The 21,471-nt window shown below is 35.5% G+C and overlaps 1 protein-coding gene across 1 annotated transcript in view; it reads right to left on the bottom strand.

Moving 5' to 3' along the window:
• The window catches only part of LOC141577578 (uncharacterized), a 736,830-nt gene that overhangs the window by 547,546 nt on the left and 167,813 nt on the right, over positions 1-21,471 (bottom strand). The gene's annotated exons all lie outside the window — the stretch shown is intronic.

Genomic DNA, 21,471 nt, shown 5'->3' with positions numbered 1-21,471 from the left:
TCTGAGCCAATGTGTGGAAAGTGTGACTACCTAGAGCTGCCACGCTGTGAGGAAGCCAAGACACGTGGAGAAGCTATGTGCAGACTTTAAAGTTGGCAGTCCTAATCTTCCAGTCATCCCAGACCAAGAAACAGACTTGTGAGTGAATGAGCCTTCTGGTGATTCCAGCCTCCAGACTTTGAGACCCCAAGGGCAGAATAAAGCTATCCTGCTGGACCCTGCCCAAATTGCTGATTCACAGAATCTGTGCATAAAAAAATGGTCATTGTCATACGTTACTTATTTTTGGAGTAATCTGTCCCACAGAAATCATCACCAGAATACTCTCCCCTCAACTAACACAACATGCTACTTCTCATTTAGTTTTTACATTCTTTGATTGCTTTCTGGTCTTACCTGTCTGCTAAAGTCACAAAGTAACAGGAATTTACTCTTCATATATTTCCACACTCTTTCCTTCCAAGTGCCACAACCCTATTAGACATTTACATGACTGAAACAAGTGTCCATAACATTTCCAGAGCAAAAATTATCTCATCAACTTATTATTCAGTCTCATTAGAGTAATCATTAAAACTCTCAAGTATTCATGCTCTCTCAAAACAGGTTTTTCCCAGCTCAGAGAAAGGCCTGGAATATCACCTCCAAGCAGAGATTCAGTGAAACCTTCATTTGTTAAATTCCAAGTCAAGTCTTCCTGCTTGTATAACACATTCTTAATTCATCACTTAACACTTATCACAGATCAACTGTGTCTTAGAGCATGGGACAGTATTTGCTACCTTGAAAAGCCAGGTAACTGATTCCCACCTCTCTACCAGGCACTAATGAGGTTCAAGTTTTTCTGTAATTGATCAAGCCCATCAGAGTTGCACTGACCAACTTTATCCAAAGCCGTGAAACAAACTGGCAGGACTAACGTTGAATCCATTGTGTTAACACAATTGCTGAGGCCCTAACACAATGTCTATTCCAATGATATATTCTAGACTGTAGCTGCTGACAGATTCCAAAGTTTTTCCAGGCATGGAGAAACTCTAGCTAAGAATGAACAAAATAACAGAGTAGAGAGAATGATGTAGGATTTTAATCTCAGGTAAAATTCTGGCCTTTAGATTTATGAGACAATACAATTTTATTTCAGATTGGATATTTTTGAAATTATAATCTTTGACCTCATTTGTAAAAGGATTCTATTTTTGAGCTTTAATTTCTTCCAGGGAATTTAATAAGTGCAGAGGACAAATTTGGGGTGACTTGTGTTAGTGGCATTCTGTTGGCAAAAGGTATTTGTGTGTTTGTGTGTTTCATGATAGCACTCATCCTCAATGCAGAACTTTTTATATGATACATTGGACAGTATGGCTACATATACTTTGGATGAGATATAGAATAGGGTATGAAATTTCATCATGTAAATCATGGTGTTGATTTAATAACATATTCTCCTGAACCACTCTGGAGAGGTCTGAATCACTGCAGAAAAGTGTATAATGCCCACCAGTGGTCTCAACAGTAAGGATCCAAGGGAGCAGTGGTGGGTCCTGAGGGAGGGAGCCCATGAAGTTGGGAAGAGAACTGTGCTGGGAATGAGGATTGCCCACCCCTGGGATTGAGTTGTCTAATAACCACACTCTGCTTAATTGTATCATTGGGTGACTAAGTCCAATGGGTTAAAAGAATACAATGTTGGAAGAATATTAGAATGAAAAGCTTCTCATCAAGGGAGCAGAATTATGGTGACACTCCTGGTCTCTCATGGCCCCTCTATCTCAAATGATAAGTAAGGAAAGAATAAACAAGGTAAACTAGCCTCAGTGCCTCCTCTCTTTTCTTTCCTAAGAGTTTCCTGCCAGGAGAGAGGATGTCTGCTCCACAGTGCTGCCTATGTCCATGGAAAAGAGTTCCTGTTTCTGGGGAGTTGATAGTACAGACAGCTGGTCCAATAGCGTCTGAATCCACCAAAGATCTTTTATTTTGTCAGTTCTCTTAGAAACTGTCCCTCTGGCCTTCCAAACACCTTAGGTCAGCAATTCTGTGATACAGTTTTGGTTTTAATCCACAGCACCCAATATTTACAAATAACTAAACCTATTATAATGCCAGGTGGTATATAACAGCACATATCATTTAGACCGCAAAGATTTAAGCAACTTTCCCAAGCTCACCAAGTGTTAGAGCAGAGACTTAAATCTATACCCATCACCTACTACGCTGACAGAAAAAGCCGGTTCTCCTGCAGGAAACTGGCTGCCATTCTTTCCCACACAAGAAACATTTGAGCCAGAATTCTCTTTTACAGTAATCTATATACCATAAGTAGAATAAAGTTTTATCTCCCGTTGTAAATAGAGAGCACAATTCTCTTAAGTGACTATTATATGAAATATCAAATCTACAGGAAAACTAGGGTGGGTCTGCTCTAATAACACTTTCTCTTGGGAATTCACAAGGCACTTCACAGGGCTCTAAGTGTCATATTCTGAGCTCATATCCTGTAATAATCATGTCGGGTCAGGGAAGACCTCTTTCTAAATGAAGTGATGAGAGACAGGCTAGGTTCTCCAACCAACACACTGGAATACCTTCCCTGAAATTTTGGGTTCCACACGCAAAGACAGTCCTTTCTGTCCCCTAAGGATAAGCACAGTCAGCTCTGCTGTGGCCCTTACCCGCTCTCATCAGGACATGCTTGGTCCTCTGCTCTATTTCCCAAATGCATACTTCAAACATGTCGTGATCTTAATTCTGGAAATTGTTCTCTGTAAAATTGTGCTCTTTTCCATAGTGCTTAAGAAATAGGCATAAACTTCTTTGGAAATTTAATTTCCATTAAATATTAAGACTCTATTCTGTGTACTTCTGATGCAGAGATCATAAACTAGGTGCTTCAGAGAGTATGTATGGAAATAAATGAGATGAGATACATCTTTGACAGTCCAAGGAGCTTACTGTCTACAGGGAACTTAAGGGAAGTCCAAATGGAATATAAGTGGTAAACTATATAAAATGTCATGAAAGAGACACAAATCAAATGCTATGAGAAATCAAAGGAGTAAAACTTCCATACTATTCAGGAATTAGGAGAGAAATTTTAAAGATGTGGTATTTCTCATTGGCCTTACTAGACAAGTAAGATTTCAGTAAGCAATGACAGAAAGAGACAACTCTAGGTGAGAAAAAACACAAAGAAAATAGTACAAAATACAGAAAAGAGAAGATGTATTTATAAAACATTCTTGAGTTTAATATGGTTGAAATGTGTGTGTAAGAGCAATGCAAAATGAATTTGGAACTAGATGTTTGGGTTTTTTAACAAGTTCATACTGTACAGCACAGGGAACTATATTCAATATCTTATAGTAACTTACAGTGAAAAAATATGAAAATGAATATATGTATGTTCATGTATGACTGAAGCATTATGCTGTACAACAGAAACTGACACAACATTGTAAACTAACTTCAATAAAAATATGTATTAAAAATAATAATAATATAAAAAAGAAGAGTTTAAACATCAAAGTGAGGGATTACAATTGATTCATTATTAAAGGGAAGTCTATGATAAAGATTTTGTGTAGGAAAACAACATGACTTCTCTGGCTGTAGTTTAAAGAGAGATTGCCACACACCTAAAAGACTGTATTTTCCAGCTTCTTTTAAAGCCAAGTGTGGACATGTGCCCAAGTTCTGGCCAAGAAAATTTAGGAAATGTTGTGAATACTTCTCAAACTTCTTCTTAAAAGGAAGAGAAATGTTGTGAATATTTCTCGGACTTCTTCTTAAAAGGAAGGGTGCATCTTCTCCCCCCTCCCCCATTTCTGCTGCCAGGAATACTAATAAAGTGACCCTCAAGCAGCCACAGGTCCTAGAAAGTGACTTGAGAATACAAGTCATGTGACTTGGGGAATAAAATAGAAAGATCTTAGTTTTCTGATAGACTGGATCTTGTACAACCTGATGTTGACTTCCCACTTCTGGACTATTCTTATAGAGAAGTAAGTTTCTACTTTGTTTATACCATTGTTATGGGAGGACCTTAATTTGGCATCTGGAGCAAACGCAAGATAAGCAGGTGGGCACTTGAAAGGTTGTAAGTGGGAGAATACAGCCCTTTTACCTTCAGTCTCAATTTTGGAAAACTCAGCAGGGTAGAGTTCTACTTCACAAGTGTCAAGCAAGAGGAAAAATACTTAAGCTGTCAATCAAAGAAAATATAATTAAGGACTAGAAAAATTGAAAAAAATGGTATTTATTATTTTAGGTCATAATCTATTAAACTTATTTTCAACGTTGTATGTGATTCAGTCAATTTTGTTCACTGCTAAGTGTACCTGATTTCCATTTTTCACCCCATTTTGTTTAATTTTGTGCCACTATTTATGGTAAAATATAAAAATTATGAAAAATACATATCCTGAAAGAGTGAAATTTTGTTAACATAAAAAGTGTTTCAATGGCACCTCAGTTGCCTACTGTCATTTGCAAATGTTACAGTTAGTTCTTTACTTCTTAGCTTGAGAAAGGACACGTAGAAGGGAATGGAAAGAGGAGCCTGTGCCCAAACCAATGAAACACACTCTCCACCCCACACTCACTCGTATGTTCAACATACACCAAACATGGCCCTTTCTCTTGTCCTACCAAAGCACTGGCTATTTATTCCAAATACTTCATTCAACCAGACAGAGCACATAACTTTGAATTAATTTTAGTCACAATAGGATCCAAGTGCAGAGTTAAATAAATATTACATCCTCCACCCAGACAGCCACTGTTCTTTCTGTGAGTGGAGTATAGATTGTTGCACTTTAAGAGTAACATTTTTTAACATCTGCGACAAGTTTGTGTGTAATTCATTAGTAAAAATGCTCATCTACAAGTTCATATATAAATATTGCCTTGGTGCTGCTTTACCTTGATCTCTTTGATGCATGTGACCGTTCCTTTTTCATCACATTTTTCCTTCCTTACCTTCCATGAAATAATGCTTCTCTACTTTTCTGTTTCTCTTTCTAACAATGCAATGACTGCTCTGTTTCCTGGGGTCTGTTTTTCTCCTCCCATTTTCTAATTGTAGATCATTATTTTATTGCCTTCCTACTTCAGAGTTATACCCTAGACACTTTCACCTTCCCCGTCTAAACTCACTTTGTTCTTTGGAAATCTCATCTAATTTCATCATTTCAACACTAAAACCTTCCAAATGAAGAAAAAAAAAAAAAACACACAATATGTAAGTTGGGAATTAGGTTTTATCTGGTGGACTTTCTGAGGACCTCAAGCTCAGGAGGCAGCCTCTCAGAATAGCTCTGAGGGGCTGCTCCAAAGAGGGAAGGGAGGCGCCTGGATACATAGGGGTTTTTGCAATAAAGACCAGGTAGTCGGAATATCAAAAGATTATTGTTAATTAAAGAAGCCCAGATATCTCAAGTCAATGAATTTAGCACTTTTTTATGCATGGGAAGATGCAAGAGTCTGGGCTCCTTGAAATCACTCCTTTGACATGCACCTTAGATACCCTAGGGCCAGTGTCCTCTGCTTCCCATCCTGTGTCCCCTCAGGGGGCACCAATATGGGCCGCTGCAGTGGCTGAGGGCTTGGCAGTGGGCAGCCTGATTGTCTCCAATCTGAGTTCCCACACCTCAGGGCACATCATCGGGGCAGCTGTCATGACTTGATGGCTGCAACATCCTGTATTCACTGATACGGCAGGCAACATTTTTCATTCACACATCTGTGTTAGTGATAGTGACTCTAGTGCTTACTGCCACAGCTCTTGCCTCTCTTATGAATTCTGGTGTTGCATCTCCACCTGCCTGAATAGAACACTCCAAGAAACACTCACCAGAACCCATTCCTCAACATGTACACAGCTTCCCAAATGGGTACATCCCCTGTACCCACTACTTCGGGTAATGGCAGCAATATCTCTTTACTCATTCAGGCTAAAGATGCTGTTGTTAAAAAAACAAACAAACAAACAAAAAACAACAAAAAACCTTCACCAGCTTCCCACTGAAAATAAACAAAAAGCTCCTTGAGATATTATTTAAGGCCTTCAAGTCTGTCCCCAGTTTTACCAGTCTTCTCTCTGATTTATGCCATTAATGACTGAATGCATTACAAAGCTGACAAGCTGACTGCTGCTCACCACAACACCCTTTTTTGGTTTTCATTGTTCTCTCCGCGAAGAGGGCTCTCCTCCTCTCCTCCATTTGCCGAAACAGTGACTAGCCTTCAGGTACTATGTCAAAAGCCACATTCCCTGAAGTTGCAGGAACAGAAATAGAACTCTACCCATTATTCTTTTATGGCCTTTAACCCTTCTTTCATAATTGTATCTTGAGTACATGTCTTTTCATTACATGACTGGTCAATATGTTTCATAATATTGGATTTATGTCTTATTAATGTTTGATTCCTCTTTTCTGCAGCTCCTATCAAGGAACCATACACATACCAATCAATCAACCTGTATTGAATCAATGAGTAAGTTAGTGATTGAGTGGAGTGAATTAAACAACTGAGAAGAAAAATAGCATGAAATACTCCAATGAAAGTATTTGAAAATGTTCTGCCTTATCCAAAATGCATCAGACAAAAGATAAATGGAGAATCATGGGACTTGTGTATCACTAATGTAGATGAGTATTTACTACATCATAAATCATTGTGAAAATTTTTTCCTAAAATATTTCTTAGAAATTACGTACTTCCCACTAATGCTGATTTTCTACATTTTTATATCTGAAGAGTACTAAGAAAATCTAAATGTTCTTAATATTGGTATGATCATAAAAGCAAAAGATAGATAGCATTCAATTAGGATCACAGCATGCAGTAAAACCATCTCACAGTTTAATAAAATTAGTTGCTATCTCAACCCCATGATGTCATAAAACATGGCTGTCTTATTTACCATTGGCTCTCCTGGTACCCAGCACAGTGCCTCACACATAGTAAATAATAAATAAACAAACAAACAAATAAACAAACAAACAGACACACTATTATTTAAGTGAACAGTAAGATGACCTCTCTGATTCTCTTACTCTTTTTCCCCAACAAAACAACCATTATAACAATTTTTTGCTAGCAATTTATTGTATTTTTGTATACTTCTACATCTCGCTTCCACATCCTTACTCTTTCTCTCTTTTCCTCTCTCTCTTTCATCCCACAGATTGGGTGGGCATAAAACAATGTTATTCATGTTGGAAATAAATGTTTGTTGAATAGGTGAATGAAATTAAATGAATTTGAGTCTTGATTTCCTCTTTAATTAGACTGATATATCTGAGATGAATTTTAACATTCTCACATTTGCCTTTCTCCAAAAGGCTTTGATTTCAACTATTCAAATTAAATTGCTTGGGGGAAAACATATGATGTATTACATAAGCATGTAAAATGTAGCAGACTTTCAAAGTATCTGTTCTCCAGTTGCTCTATGAGCATCACTCACTTGAGACTGAGTTGACAAAGGTTTTAATACCTCATTTCTTCACCTTCCTTCCATTCCCTCACTCAGAACAATTTTGACTATAATTAGAAGCCATGGGGACTTCCCCAAGTAGACATATAGGTTTCAAAATGTCAACAACTCTAGCAGAAACATTGTTTTCTCTTTTCTTCTTTGACATTTCCAGTTCCCCACCATACCTTTTCAAAATGTTTGACAGCCCTATTGCTTCTAGCTGATCTGTAGTGCTGCAGTTTATATCTCCTTTTGCTCCAGAATATCCAAGAATTCAGGGACAGACAATTGCTCTGAAGTAGGAATTCCTTGTAGCAAACCAATTCAATGGTTTTGAATTATCTGATCAATATATTTTTGAGCTGGAATCATAATTTGAAATGTCAGAATAAACTAAGAAAGCTGACCATCCATAAGGTTTTATGTAACCTTCTTGCAGCAGGTACAAAGTGGGGAAATGATAAATTCTTGTGATGGTTAAAATAATTTTAAGTGTCAATTTCACTGGGCCATGGGATGTTCAGATATTCATTCAATCATTTTTCTGGGTGTGGCTATGAGGTTGTTTTTGGATGAGATTAACATTTGAATCAATAGACTAAAATCAAATAATAATATAATTTATATATCAAGTCAGTGAAGCAAGTGTCTTTTTCCCTTAGATATTTATTTCAAATTTTAAGGATCTTAAATATATGAAATGCTACAACACCATAAGCTTAGAAAACTGAATAAGTGAAACATATAATGAAATTCAACAATTAAAATATGAGTGTAGTCTTTTAGTCAAAAGCCAAAAATATCAAACACATGCATGAGTTAGACAAACCTAAAGCAAATCATAGGACATATAGGAACTTGATTATGTAAAAAATATAATCTTGGAAAGTGTTATAGTTTATTCAGTAAGTGTTTGGGGGGGTCAAACTTCAAGTTAAATAACAGAACACACTAAATTTTTAGTTGCATTAAAAGAGTATGTGTGTGCATGTGTGTGTGTGCATGCATGGTATAGTGTAGCAAGTGTAGAATAAAGGATAAACAATCATTAACTGGCCCTGAGACATCATAGAACCTTCTAAATTTGAAAATCCATTTACAACAAAAGTGACTCATAAATTTGAATTCTGAATTCTAAAAATTTAAACATCTTTATATCATGAACCACCAGAGAATTAAAGCAAATAGGAAAACATGATTTAAATTTGATGGGCAAAAGGTAAATAGCCTTAAAAAAACACAGAATTCAAATCAATAATTTAGAAAAATCTTAACTGTTCAGTATTAAAGTGTTTCAAAGACTTTTGTGAGAAATTTGAGTTGAAATATCACTATACCTGTAAAAACATAAAGTTCCCTATTTATTATAACTAAAATTTAAATGTTCATGCCCTACTCTTCTCCTATTCCTCATCTTTTTTTCCTTCTTCTTCCTTCTTTGTGCTTTTGTTCACTTCCCATATCTCCAATATTGGACATGCATTGCATTTTAAAATTAGAAATATTATAAAAAATATTATAGCATAAAATATTGTGGCATAAAATTATAAACTACAATGATTGGCAAATTTGACTATCATAAAATTGAAAATTTCTCTTCTTCAAATGACAACATAAAGAGGTGAAAAATGAAACAAAATATTTAAAAACCTTAAAATACACAAATACTATATTTCTAGAATATATAAAGAACTACAAAATAATAAGAAAAAGACATCAGAAATAGAGGCAAAAGACAAGAAAAGATGCTTCACCAAAAAAGAAACACAAGTGACCAGTAAACATACTATTAATATCTAAGTAAGCAACCAAAAATCAAAATAAGGTAAAGTTTGATTTTGGGTAGACTGGCAAAGATTAAAATTCAGACAATGCTGCCTACTGTTAATGATGTGGAATAAAGGGAATTTTTCATCATGGTGCGAATGCTAATCATTTCAATAACTCTGTTAAGCAAATGGGAATTATTGTGTAAAGTTTCACAATGTGCCTTTGCTACTGCCCATCAATTCCACCCCTAGAAATTTTTTCACATGAACAGGAAAGATAATAACAGCATCATAAGTGACAGAGAAAAACTAGAACCAAGCTTATTAGTCATGAAAAGGAAAATGAGTAAATTATTTATATTTATATATTCATGGGGTAGAATAGCATAAAAGAGTAAAAATTAATATACGTGTTCAACATATGAACATGGAAATATCTCAAAAAAATATATGGTAGATTGGAAAAGGCAAAGTGCAGAATTCATATAGTATGATAGCATGGAACCATTTACCCGTATTACATAACTCAACAAAAATTAACAATATAATGTTTATACTATATATTATATATATTATATACACACACACACATAGACACACACACACACTTGCAAAATCAAGAGTGTGATAGACATAAAATTCAGAATAGTATTTACCCTTGGGAGCAGGAGGGAAGCAGGAGGGCAAGAAACAGCACAGAAGGGGTTACAATTGTATTAGTGATACCCTTTTCCTTCAAATTGGTAGAGGGTACACAGGTATTTGATTTGTCATCTTAATTAATTACTGAATTCATCATATATCTTTTTTTATAGCTGTCATATATAATAACTTAAATGTACACTCAGCAAAGATGTAGACAAAATTATTGTACTTAAAGTGAGATCAACTTAATAATAAAGAGAGACCAGGGGGAGGGTATAGCTCAGTGGTAGGGTGCAGTGCTTAGCATGCATGAGGTCCTGGGTTCAGTCCCTGGTGCCTCCATTTAAATAAATAAATAAACCTAATTACCCACACCCCCCAAAAAAGCAAGGAAAAAAAAGAGAGATGCACTTTGATACCTGTAGATTAAATAGAAGATACGGGGAAATGTCATGACAGAAACAAGGAATATTTTGTCAAGACATCAATACTTGTTTACACTCTGAATTTATTCCACTCTTGTAAAAATTTATACTATTATACATAATTCAATAGCTCATACAACAACTGCAATTAACAAGCCCAAACACATTGCTTTGGAATCAAAAACTGGTTCACTTGAATAGCCAGTTGCTTCATTACAATCTGTAGGCCAAAAAATGAAGTGTTTCATTGTCCTACTTCCCAGGTCTTAATATCGAATTCAGTTGTAATCTGATTTAGTTCCTTGAAACTCAGATCCACAAATCCCAAGGCAGTCATTCTTTCATTTATTTTCTTTGAGATCCTTTCTCCTGGTACATTTTTCTACTCTCTTTTCCAAGCTCTTTAAATCTTATTTTATGTTCCTAATTAGGATATATTTACCTACTTAACAATAACTTACATGGAGCACACAGCAGTGAAGAGCACAGGTTTGAATCCTGACTCCTGCGCTCAACCTTGCAAAGTCATTGAGCTCTCTATGCCTCTGTTTCCTTATCTGTAAAATGAGGATCATAGTAATACCATCCACAGAGGACCACTGGGGGATTAACAGAATTAATACTTGAATGTGCTTAGAGTAACGCCTGGCAAATAGTATGTGCTACCTAAGTGCCTGCTATTATTTTTGCCATTAGTAACAGTAGTAGTAGTAACAGCAATAGTAGTAGTAATGGTATTTGTGAGCATATTTCAGCTATAAATATATTGTAATATAATAGGCATATATCATTATACATACATTTATGTTGCAAGCATCACAATGCTGTTTTAGTAGTTAAAAATTTCAAAAAGCTAAAATATTCAGTTAGACCAATATGTCCAGGAATTATATGCATGGTATGTCTAGGAATTTAGGAATTAATATATCTGGTATGTCTAGGAAATATATATATATATCCCTATTGATATGATAAAGAAAACTATATTCTATACTGTCCTCAGTTTTGATCTGAAATTTTTTAAGTGCCGAAATTCTCAGGATGAGCCAACTATGATGTGAAATTTTGAAGTAGAGTTTATAATTATAACTGATCCTTTGGAGTTAACAGCCCACGTTATGTTTCAGAGGTGTTTCCTAGAATAAAGTCATCTTCACATGTGAATAAACACCAGGTATAATATTCAATTTCCCGTGTGCCATTTTTCCTGAGTGATAGGCTTGCATCCAAGGATGCAGGTCCTTCTGACACACGTGCATTGGTCTGCACAGATCTGCATGGCTTCACATCACTCTGCGTGGCTCTGCATGGCTGCTGCAAACCTTTGTAAGTGGTTTGGTCTAGAGCCCAGTGCACTACTAATCTTGTTTCCCATGTGCTTCCTACGTGTGGCCACCATAACAGTACCATGCATAAGATCAAGTAATCAAACAAATGCCTAGTCAAAGCTTTTCCTGTTTTACTAAAGCAGTGGTTCTTAACAAAAAGGTGCATATTAAAATAATCTGAAGCACTTGTGAAACATGGTGAAGCACAGCTCCCAGCTCCAGAGGTTTAACTGCTCTGGGATATGGCACAAATGATGGTAATTTTTAAAGTGTTCCAGTGAGTCTAATAAACAAACAAGGTTGAGAATCACTAATCTAAGTTGTATAGAAACAATCTGTATATTACTATTATGTAGATTATTTAGAAATGTGTTCTTTTCAATAGCAAAGTCAAAAAAATGTGGTTCAAGGAAGATAACTTTCTAAGACGATATTAAATTAGCTTATCTAGAATAAATTTATATATATGCATGTATATATACATTATTGCTATTAATACAGAAGATTGATATGATCTGATCACTACAGGGTGTTAGGAATACAAACATTTTTCAACAAGGCAGATTTATTTATTAAAGTTATTACACATGAAATGCCACTTTCACGAAGATTCTTAGTGAAGTTCCATGTCCTAGATATTACTGACTCAAGAGATGTTTATACCAAATGGAGGTAAAAGACATCAGTTATAATTAGTGACTGTTTCCTTTTAGCTCATATCTTGTCAAATAATAATAATAATACAGTAAATTAAAATTTTTTCTAAGAAATTTCTGGTATTCAATATACAGATATTTTTGAAATTCTCTTCAATGTAAACTAAAACTACAATGAGGTATCACCTCACACCAGTGAGAATGGCCATCATTAAAAAGTCTACAAATAATAAATGCTTGAAAGAGTACAGAGAAAAAGGAACCCTCCTACACTGCTGGTTGGAATATAAGTTGGTGCAGCCACTGTGGATAACAATATGGAGGCTTCTTAAAAAACTAAAAATAGAATGCCTATGATTCAGAAGTCCCTCCAGGGCATACATTCAGAGAAAACTATAACTGAATAGAGACATGTACCCCAATGTTCATAGCAGCACTATTTACAATAGCCAAGACATGGAAGCAACATAAATGTCTATTTATAGATGACTGGATAAGTCCATGGAATATTATAATGGAATATTACTCAGCCATAAAAAGAAGGAAATAATGACATTTACAGCAACATGTATGGACTTAGCGATTATCATAGTAGGTGAAGTAAGTCAGACAGAAAGACAAATATCGTATGATATCTCTTATATGTGGAATCTAAAAAAAATGACACAAATGAACTCATTTATAAAATAGAAATAGACTCACACAGAAAACAAACTATGGTTACCAAAGGGGGACAGGGTTGGAGAGAGGGATAAACTGGGAGTTTGGGATTAACATATATACACTACTATATATAAAATTGATAAACAACAAGGACCTATTTTATAGCACAGGGAAATATATTAAATACCTTATAATAACCTATAAAATACAATGAAAAATCTGAAAAAGAATATATATATACATGCATATGTATAATTAAATCACTTTTCTGTACACCTGAAACTAACACAACACTGTAAATCAACTATACTTGAATGAAAAAAATCCTCTCCAACTCTCCATGAGCATGAAAGCTCTGGAACTCAGAGGATGGGGCACATCCAAGTTTAGAAAGACCATTAAAAGAGCATGGAAACTCCTTCCATAACAACACTAGCAATAATGCTGACCATCTCTCCCATGGTCCTAAAAGAGCATTTCCAGAATGAGAAGGCAAAGGAGAAACCTGGTATATAAAGGAGAAGTAATCATAAATAAAATAATAAAAGGAAATGTGAGCTTGGATCTTTAGGTAGAAAGGGCCCCCTCTGAGGGCAGAGTATAAATATTGATAGAAAGTGTACACTTAGCTATCTCCTAGGGAAAATTCTGAACTGCAACAATGAAAGAAATCCCACAAGCTTGCATAAAGAAAAGCAAAATAGGTTGTCTACAAAAGAAAGAAAATTAGGCTGTCTTTATCATCTCATCTAAAAGATTAATGCTAGAAAACAATGTAGCAATGCTACGGAGTTCTGGATAAAAAGCATTGTGATTATGGGGTTGTACCCAGAGAGATTTATTCATGTCCATGGGCCAAAAAAAAAAAAAAAAAGGCATATTCAGACATATCAGGATTCAGAAAATATAACACTCACTCAACTTTTTGAAAATATTTCTTGAAGGATTACCCTGGGGAAATAAGATAAATCAAAATAAAAATAGCATAGTTCTCAGTAGAAAAGAAAAACAACCTTATCGATTGTAATGGGAAAAGTTCTACAATTAATTATGGAAAGAGGATGATATTAAATAGAAAGTCCATTATGATTCACTTTGAATATGTAAATATAGATACACATGTAGACATAGATATAGATGATATAAATGTAGGTACCATCTGAATTCCAAAGATTGGTATAATTAGTGCTTCTGTTTTTCAAAGGGAGAGAAAGATAACAGATAAAAATGCCTGACACATTGGCAGATACTTGCTTTATTTTTTAGTCTCATTCAGTTTAAGTAATAATAAATAGGGCTTCATGTCTGCTCAGGCTGGAGCAGCAGTCCTGAGATTTCTTATGAAGCCATTCCCCAACCCCTCCTGGATTACCAGAGCTCTGATTCTGAGTTTAGAGACAAATCTCCTGCTGCATGCTACTTTCTTTGCATCTTTGTACATCTCCCTCCCTCTCTTAGGAATCTTGTGGGAAGGGTAGCTGAGGTTCAATAAAGCATTCAGTCTCCCAACACTGTTACAATGTTATCCTGCTGTCATAAAACGATACCCTGAGCTGGGCCAGGCACAGAGCCTGCTCCACATTCAACACTGGTGGGAAACATGTCTTAGCCTCCCTCACGCTGAGTTCACCGGGATTTATTTTCAAAGCAGCAAACACGTGGTGAAATGATGAGTCAGAATTTAAAGATATAAGTGAGCGAGTCCACGCAGGTTTCTTGTCTTTGTGGTTTTTCATGCAAGCAAGACTAAAGTTTGGTGGTGAGATATCATCTCACAGAGCGAGGAACCAGCCAGTTCAGAGACCTTACTGCCTTTAACTTAAGCTGAGAAACTGAGGGAGGCTCCTTCAAGGGTGGATGAGTGTCTCTGTCTTTCTGCAGCAGACTTGTCAGGGCCTAACACACATACAACTTCTGCCTATGGGAAACCTACTCTCGATTAACACAACATTGTAAATCGACTATACTTCAATAAAAACATTTTTTTTAAAAAAGAAACAAATTTGCAGCTCATTTACAGCAACTTTCTTAATTCTTTCATAATTCAATTGCATGGAAACTCATACTTTTGCATATATATATATATATATATATACCAAAGAAAGAATCTAAAAATAAATATCTATGGATATGAAGATATTTGTTGCAGTGTTCTTTACAGTAATGAAAGCTGGAAACTAAACTACTGTTTAAAAATGTAATAATAGTTATGCAAATTATGACATTTCCACTCCATGGAATATTATGCAACTATTAAAATAATTATAAAAATTTATGACACTTCAGAAATATTTTTGATGTAACTGAATGAGAAAAAAGCAGAAATAAGAGTACAAAACTGTACCTACTCTCATTATTCGAATTTTGTAAAATAGCTATTCAAACAGAGAATAAGCATACAGGAACCTAGAAATATAAGATTTTTTTTTTTCAGAAAGAACTGTATTCTGGATTTTATTATTTCTAATTTGTTTTGTTTTCATTTTGCATTCCATTATTTTCACTGAGAGATCTGGCTACTAAAAACTTTTAAAATTAATTTTCAGCACCTAGCACATGCAAGTCATTTTGCTAAGTGTGTACAGCAAGGCACAGGTAACAGTTAAATTGCAATTCCTAAATGTAATTCCTACCTATGGAACTTTTAATACAATTAGTGGAAAATATATATACAGTCTTCCTTTTATATCCATGGTGGATTGATTGGTTCCAGGACCATTTATAGATAATCAGACTCCACAGACATTCAAGTGCCTTATAAAATGATGTAGTATTTGCGCATAACCTAAGCACATCCTCCCATACATATACTTTAAATCATCTCCAGATTATTAATAATACCCAATAAAATGTAAATGCTATGTAAACAGCTGTAAATACAATGTAAATACTATAAATAGTTGCACAGTTGCTGGAGCACAGCAAATTCAACTTTTGTTTTTTGAAAACTCCAGGAATTTTTTTTTCAATTATTTTCCATCTGAAGTTGGTTGACTCTGTGGATGTTGAGCCTGTGGATATGGAGGGCCAACTGTATGTAATGTTTGAGAAAGGATAAGGGTGACATAATCTCAGAACCAAGAAATACTTAAAATCCATTCTTGAGGGAGATCGCCTACAAGCAGAAGTAACCCTCAGACAAAATTTCTAGGTTTAATACAGGTAAAGCAGGACTAAATTCTAGTTGAATGTAATGTTTTGAAATTAATTAACAAAAGGAAAAGTAGTTGAAGAAGAAAAAAATCAACAAAAAGGATTTATTTAGTATGGAACCATGAGAGAATTAGATCAGTGAGGTACAACTTGGTGATATCTATCCCGTCCTGCCCTGGAGGAAAGAGACTAATCCAGCAAGGACAAGAATGTGACCCTGAGTCAGATCCAGCCCCACAGTGCAGGTAGATACATTCAATTATCATTATCTGGGGCCATTAGCTGCCAAGGCATTCAACTCACTGTCAACAAGCTACTGACTAGAGTTCTTGGAACCTTAATAGAGGGAGAAGTGTGCTCTTAAGGTTGTTGGAAACATTCTTTCTTTTTTTCAAGTGGGGGGAGGTGATTAAGTTTATTTATTTATTTATTTTAATTTTTAATTGGAGGTATTGGGGATTGAACACAGGACCTCACGCATGCTAAGCACACGCTCTTCCACTGAGCTATACCCTTCCCGCTGCTGGAAACATTCTGATCTTGATGATTTTGTTAGTTTTCGCTGAGAAATAATGAATTAACAGTGCTCCCTGTGTGACCATCTGGTTACCACAAGCCACCTATGAGGGAAAAATCCACCTGGGACCTTGATGACAATGGACTCTGCACCTGCAAAGCTGAGGACTGGACGCTTGAAAGGAGTGACTGCTCTGAAGTAACTGCCTTCCTTTGCCCTACCCCAGGGGCCAGAGAATTTCCTTAAACAACAACCATGCTCTCTCCTCCCTTCAATATGCAAATTCCTCACAAAGACTCAGAGAGTAGAGTGGGTTGAGCCAAGCGCTAAAGTAGAGAAACTAATATCTATGACGTAGGCTCAGAAGAAGGGAGGATCCACACCAACGGAAGCCTCGGGAAGTGATGGGGCATGATTGTGAGTGTGGGGGTGGGGGAAGTGGAGTGACTCTTAGAAAGTCTTGGAAGAAGCTTAGTGACAAGCCTTTAAAGGTGAATGAGATTTTGCCGTGTTGACAGGAAACAAATTTTCATTTTCCATCAGGCTTGGGATTCAAGAGGCTGGGGGAAGAGTAGATTCTGATTAAGTGTGCAGTGAATTACGGGAAAGGGCACTGCCGCATGGTATTGCCGCCAACACCACCCCCCACACCTGGGAATCCAGCCAAAGCTGTAGAGACGAAGAGGGCAAAATATGAAGTACAGCCAGAGAAAGACACTTAAAAATATAAAAATAAAACTTCAACATCTAGAGTGGGTTGCAATCTAACATTTGGAAACCCCTCAATTAAAAGGAATATAATAAACTGCTCTCAACCATAGCAGGCATAAACTGCAGTGGCGTGCCTTTCTCACTGCAAGCCTTGCCAAAACGCAGCTTGGTATTTTGAGAGTTTTACACCTAACAGAGGTGAAGAGAAAGAAATACCACTTTGGTCTCTGGGGAGCTTTGGCAATTTTCTCACTGTTAAAAGTACTCTCATAAATAGTTCAATCAACATATGTTTAAATAGATACTATACTCTTTAAAATACATTTAGTGAATTAACAGGAAGATGTAACATGAATATTTTATCTCTTTTCTGGTAGTGAGCTTTTTTTAGTAGTATGCTTTTCCTTAATATTTTTGAAAATAATCAGAAAGTTCAAAAAAAGTTACAAGTATGGCAGAAGTAACTATTTTTCCTTAATCATTTGAGAATAGAGTACCCATCTCATTCCCTAGTACCATGAAAATGATGATGTGGATTTCCTACAAATAAAGACGTTCTTATCTATGCCAACAATACAAACAAAATCAGAAAATTAACCTTAATGCATTATTGCTATCAGATCTCATTCAAAGTTTGTCAAGTGTCACAATAATATTCTTTTTTTGAGATGTAATTGACATATAACACATTATATGTTATACAACAAATAATATAAGGTATACAACATAATGACTCAATATTTGTATATATTGCAAATTCACTGCTACAATAAGTCTAGTTAACATTGCTCACCACACATAGTAAACAATATTTTTTTATGTGATGAGAACTTTTAAGATCTACTATCTTAGCAACTTTCAAATATACAATACAATATTATTAACTGTAGTCACCATGCTGCACATTACATCCCTATGACTTATTTTATAATTTGAAGTTTGTACATTTTCACCCCTTTACCCATTTCACCTACCTCACCACCACCACCCACCTCTGACAATGACCAATTTTTCTGTTTGTTTGTTTTTAGATTCCATATATAAATTAGATTGTCTGGTGTTTGTCTTTCTGTCTGACTTATTTCACTTAGTATAATGTCCTCAACATTATTCATGTTGTCACAAATGGCAAGATTTCCTTCTTTTTATAGCTATGTAAATTCCATTGTATGTATGTATCTACTACATTTCCTTCATCCATTCATCCACTGATGGGCACTTAGGTTGTTTCAATGTCCTGGCTACTGTAAATAATGCTGCAGAGAACATGAGGGTGCGTGTATCTTTCTGAGTTAGTACTTTCATTTCCATCAGATAAATACTCAGAAGTGAAGCTGCCAGATCATATGGTAGTTCTATTTTTAATTTTTTGAGGAACCTCCATAGTGTCTGCACCAACTACATTCCCATCAACAGTGCACAAGGGTTCTCTTTCCCCACATCTTATGAAGGCAGCAACTAAGGAAATTTATGAGTGAAACTTCCACTTTGTGTCTCTATTTATGAGATCACTGAACTTTTTAAAATAAAGCTTTTGCATAAAGTAAAAAAACAATTGTCAATACTTGTTCTTTCTTATCTTTTTGATAATAGCCATTCTAACAGGTGTAAGGTGAGATCATTGTCATTTTGATTTACACTTCCCTGATGACTAGTGATGTTGAACACCTTCTCTCGTACCTGTTGGCCATCTGTACATCTTCTTTGGAAAAAATGTCTATTCAGACCCTCTACCCACTTTTTAATCAGACTGTTTGTGCTTTTGCTATTGAGTTACAGATTATTCATATGCTGTAACATAATGTGCCCATATACTGAGCTAGACATAGAGATCATAGTTATTAGATAACTGCTAATTATACTCTCTATCTCACAACTGGAAGACTTAGACCCATGTTTAGGGCTAATACTGAAGTGATTCAGAGTGCCAAATTAGCAGATGATAAACTACATATTATCAATTTCCCTGTTACAGATTCGGTAAATAAATTACATGCCTCATCGACTTGATATAAAGCATCACTGCTGGTATTTTTCCTCCATCTGACAAAATATACACATACATACATATACACAGAGACAGACATACAAATTTACACACATGTAAAAACTACAAAGACTGAAGCATCAACTTATGGACTGCAGTTCATAAATAACACTTTTCTTGTGTGTCCTTCCTTCTCAGTAGCTACATGAACAAAATCAACCTACTGAAATACATTTCCTGTTAAAAATATCTTGCTACTTAATTACATATTTCTGACATATAAAGTGTGAGTTCTCCCCCAGCAATTGTCTATAATTTTTGGATTTAACTGTAAACAGGAAGATTTTGGTGTCTTGGTGTATAATATATCTTAACTCACTTTTCTTCTGATTAATCAGTGAATAGTTTATTTATAGACTCACCCTGATGCCATGAGCAGAGAGCACTTTTATAATCAAGTGCAGATGTAGTTCTGAATTCAAAAATAGAGATTGTTCTTGCAAAATATACAGCACTAATTTGAATTCATTCCTAACAACACTATATGTAAATTTTATCTCTCTTGGATAACTTTCAGTCCACTGGAAAAATGAGAATATTGTTTACCGAGTGTATGAAACAATGGAAACAGTTGTGCAGTGCTAATTAATGTGGGAATTGGTAAAAGCCAATTTAGAGAACAACTGGACACTCCAAAGTAAAGCTGAACAAGCATATTCCCAGCAACTCAGAAATTCCACTCTTAGCTATTAAAGTCCTGATCCGGAAAACCCTCACGTGTGCACCAGGGGTGTGTACAGAAATGATCTGAGTGGTTATAGTTGCCTTGTTCTAAAAGGAAAACTAGAAACAGCTCAAATGTTCAGCAACAGTAAAATGGACAAATAAACTGTGATATATTCATACAATGAAATGTATGCAATTGAATTTGAATAATTCACACAATGGATTTTGCGTATTCACATAATGGGTTGTAGTGAAATGAAATAATTAAGCTACACATATCAGGATGGATTGATCTCAAAAACACAATGTTGAGTGGGTGAAAAAAAGCAAATTACTGTATACATATTACATTTCCATTCTTCTGAAGTTCAAAATCATTAAACCTGCACAATATTATCCCAGGCTTCCCTACATTTCTGGTGAACAGATAAAGAAAAGTAAATGAATGAATACACAAAATCCTAGACAATAATTATCCAGAGAGGAGAGGAGGATTTAAGGAGCTGATGGAAGGTTTCAGAAGCACTGGGTGGTGCTTATATTGGTGATAACTGTCCAGTATTATTCTTTACAACGTGCATTTATGTTGCATACCCTCTCTCTACAGCTTATGTCTCCCAGTGAAAAAAGATTCAAAAGATAGACATTCTACCTGATGTTCCTTTGGATGGTCTGGGAAAGGAAAGATTAAAAACATAGCTTTTCTCTGACTTGCCGGGAATTAACACTACTCAGACAAGCAGAAGTTGTAAAAATACCTCATGAATTTAAATAAAGCTCAATTTACCTTTCTCTGAAAGATCTTTGAATAATCATAGATTGGTCATATTTCCATGCTGTGCCTACACCACTGACAGGTGCCCTGAAGTTTTTTCAGCTTCTGAGACTCCCAATTCCCAGAGGCAGTGGGTTGAGTGGGAACATAACCTACATTTAGTAATAATGGTGCGGACTTGCGTTTTAAACTGTGCTTCTTTCAGTCGAAGACATCCTACCTGTAATAACTACATGACAGAAACGTAGCATGGCATTACTTTGATAGTTCTGGTGGGGCTGTTAAATAATAAATATCATACTTTTTTATATCTATTGTGATTTCTGCCTTCTAAAGCCTTATCACCACCTGGGAATGACCTCTACAGAGAGGACAGCTAAATCATACATATTTCTTTGTATTTTCTCCACTCTTGACATAATGAAAATGCATACTAAAGGTGCCCTTTTTCTGTAAGTCATGATATTGATAGAGTTCACGTGTAGTAATGATGAGACAGATTTTCAGAATGTGTAAATACTTTAACTTAAATGTTATAATTTTGGATTGTGATTTATCCAGCTCCGTGTTAGGAGTCCTAAAAGCCATCATTTAAAAAACTTACAAGTCAGGATCAGTCTTTGTGTCATACTG

The sequence above is a fragment of the Camelus bactrianus genome, chromosome 4, assembly GCF_048773025.1.
Source record: "Camelus bactrianus isolate YW-2024 breed Bactrian camel chromosome 4, ASM4877302v1, whole genome shotgun sequence".
In the NCBI taxonomy this organism is placed as follows: domain Eukaryota; kingdom Metazoa; phylum Chordata; class Mammalia; order Artiodactyla; family Camelidae; genus Camelus; species Camelus bactrianus.
The sequence above is the reverse complement of the archived record's forward strand: the minus strand, read 5'-3'. Positions and strand labels throughout refer to the sequence as shown.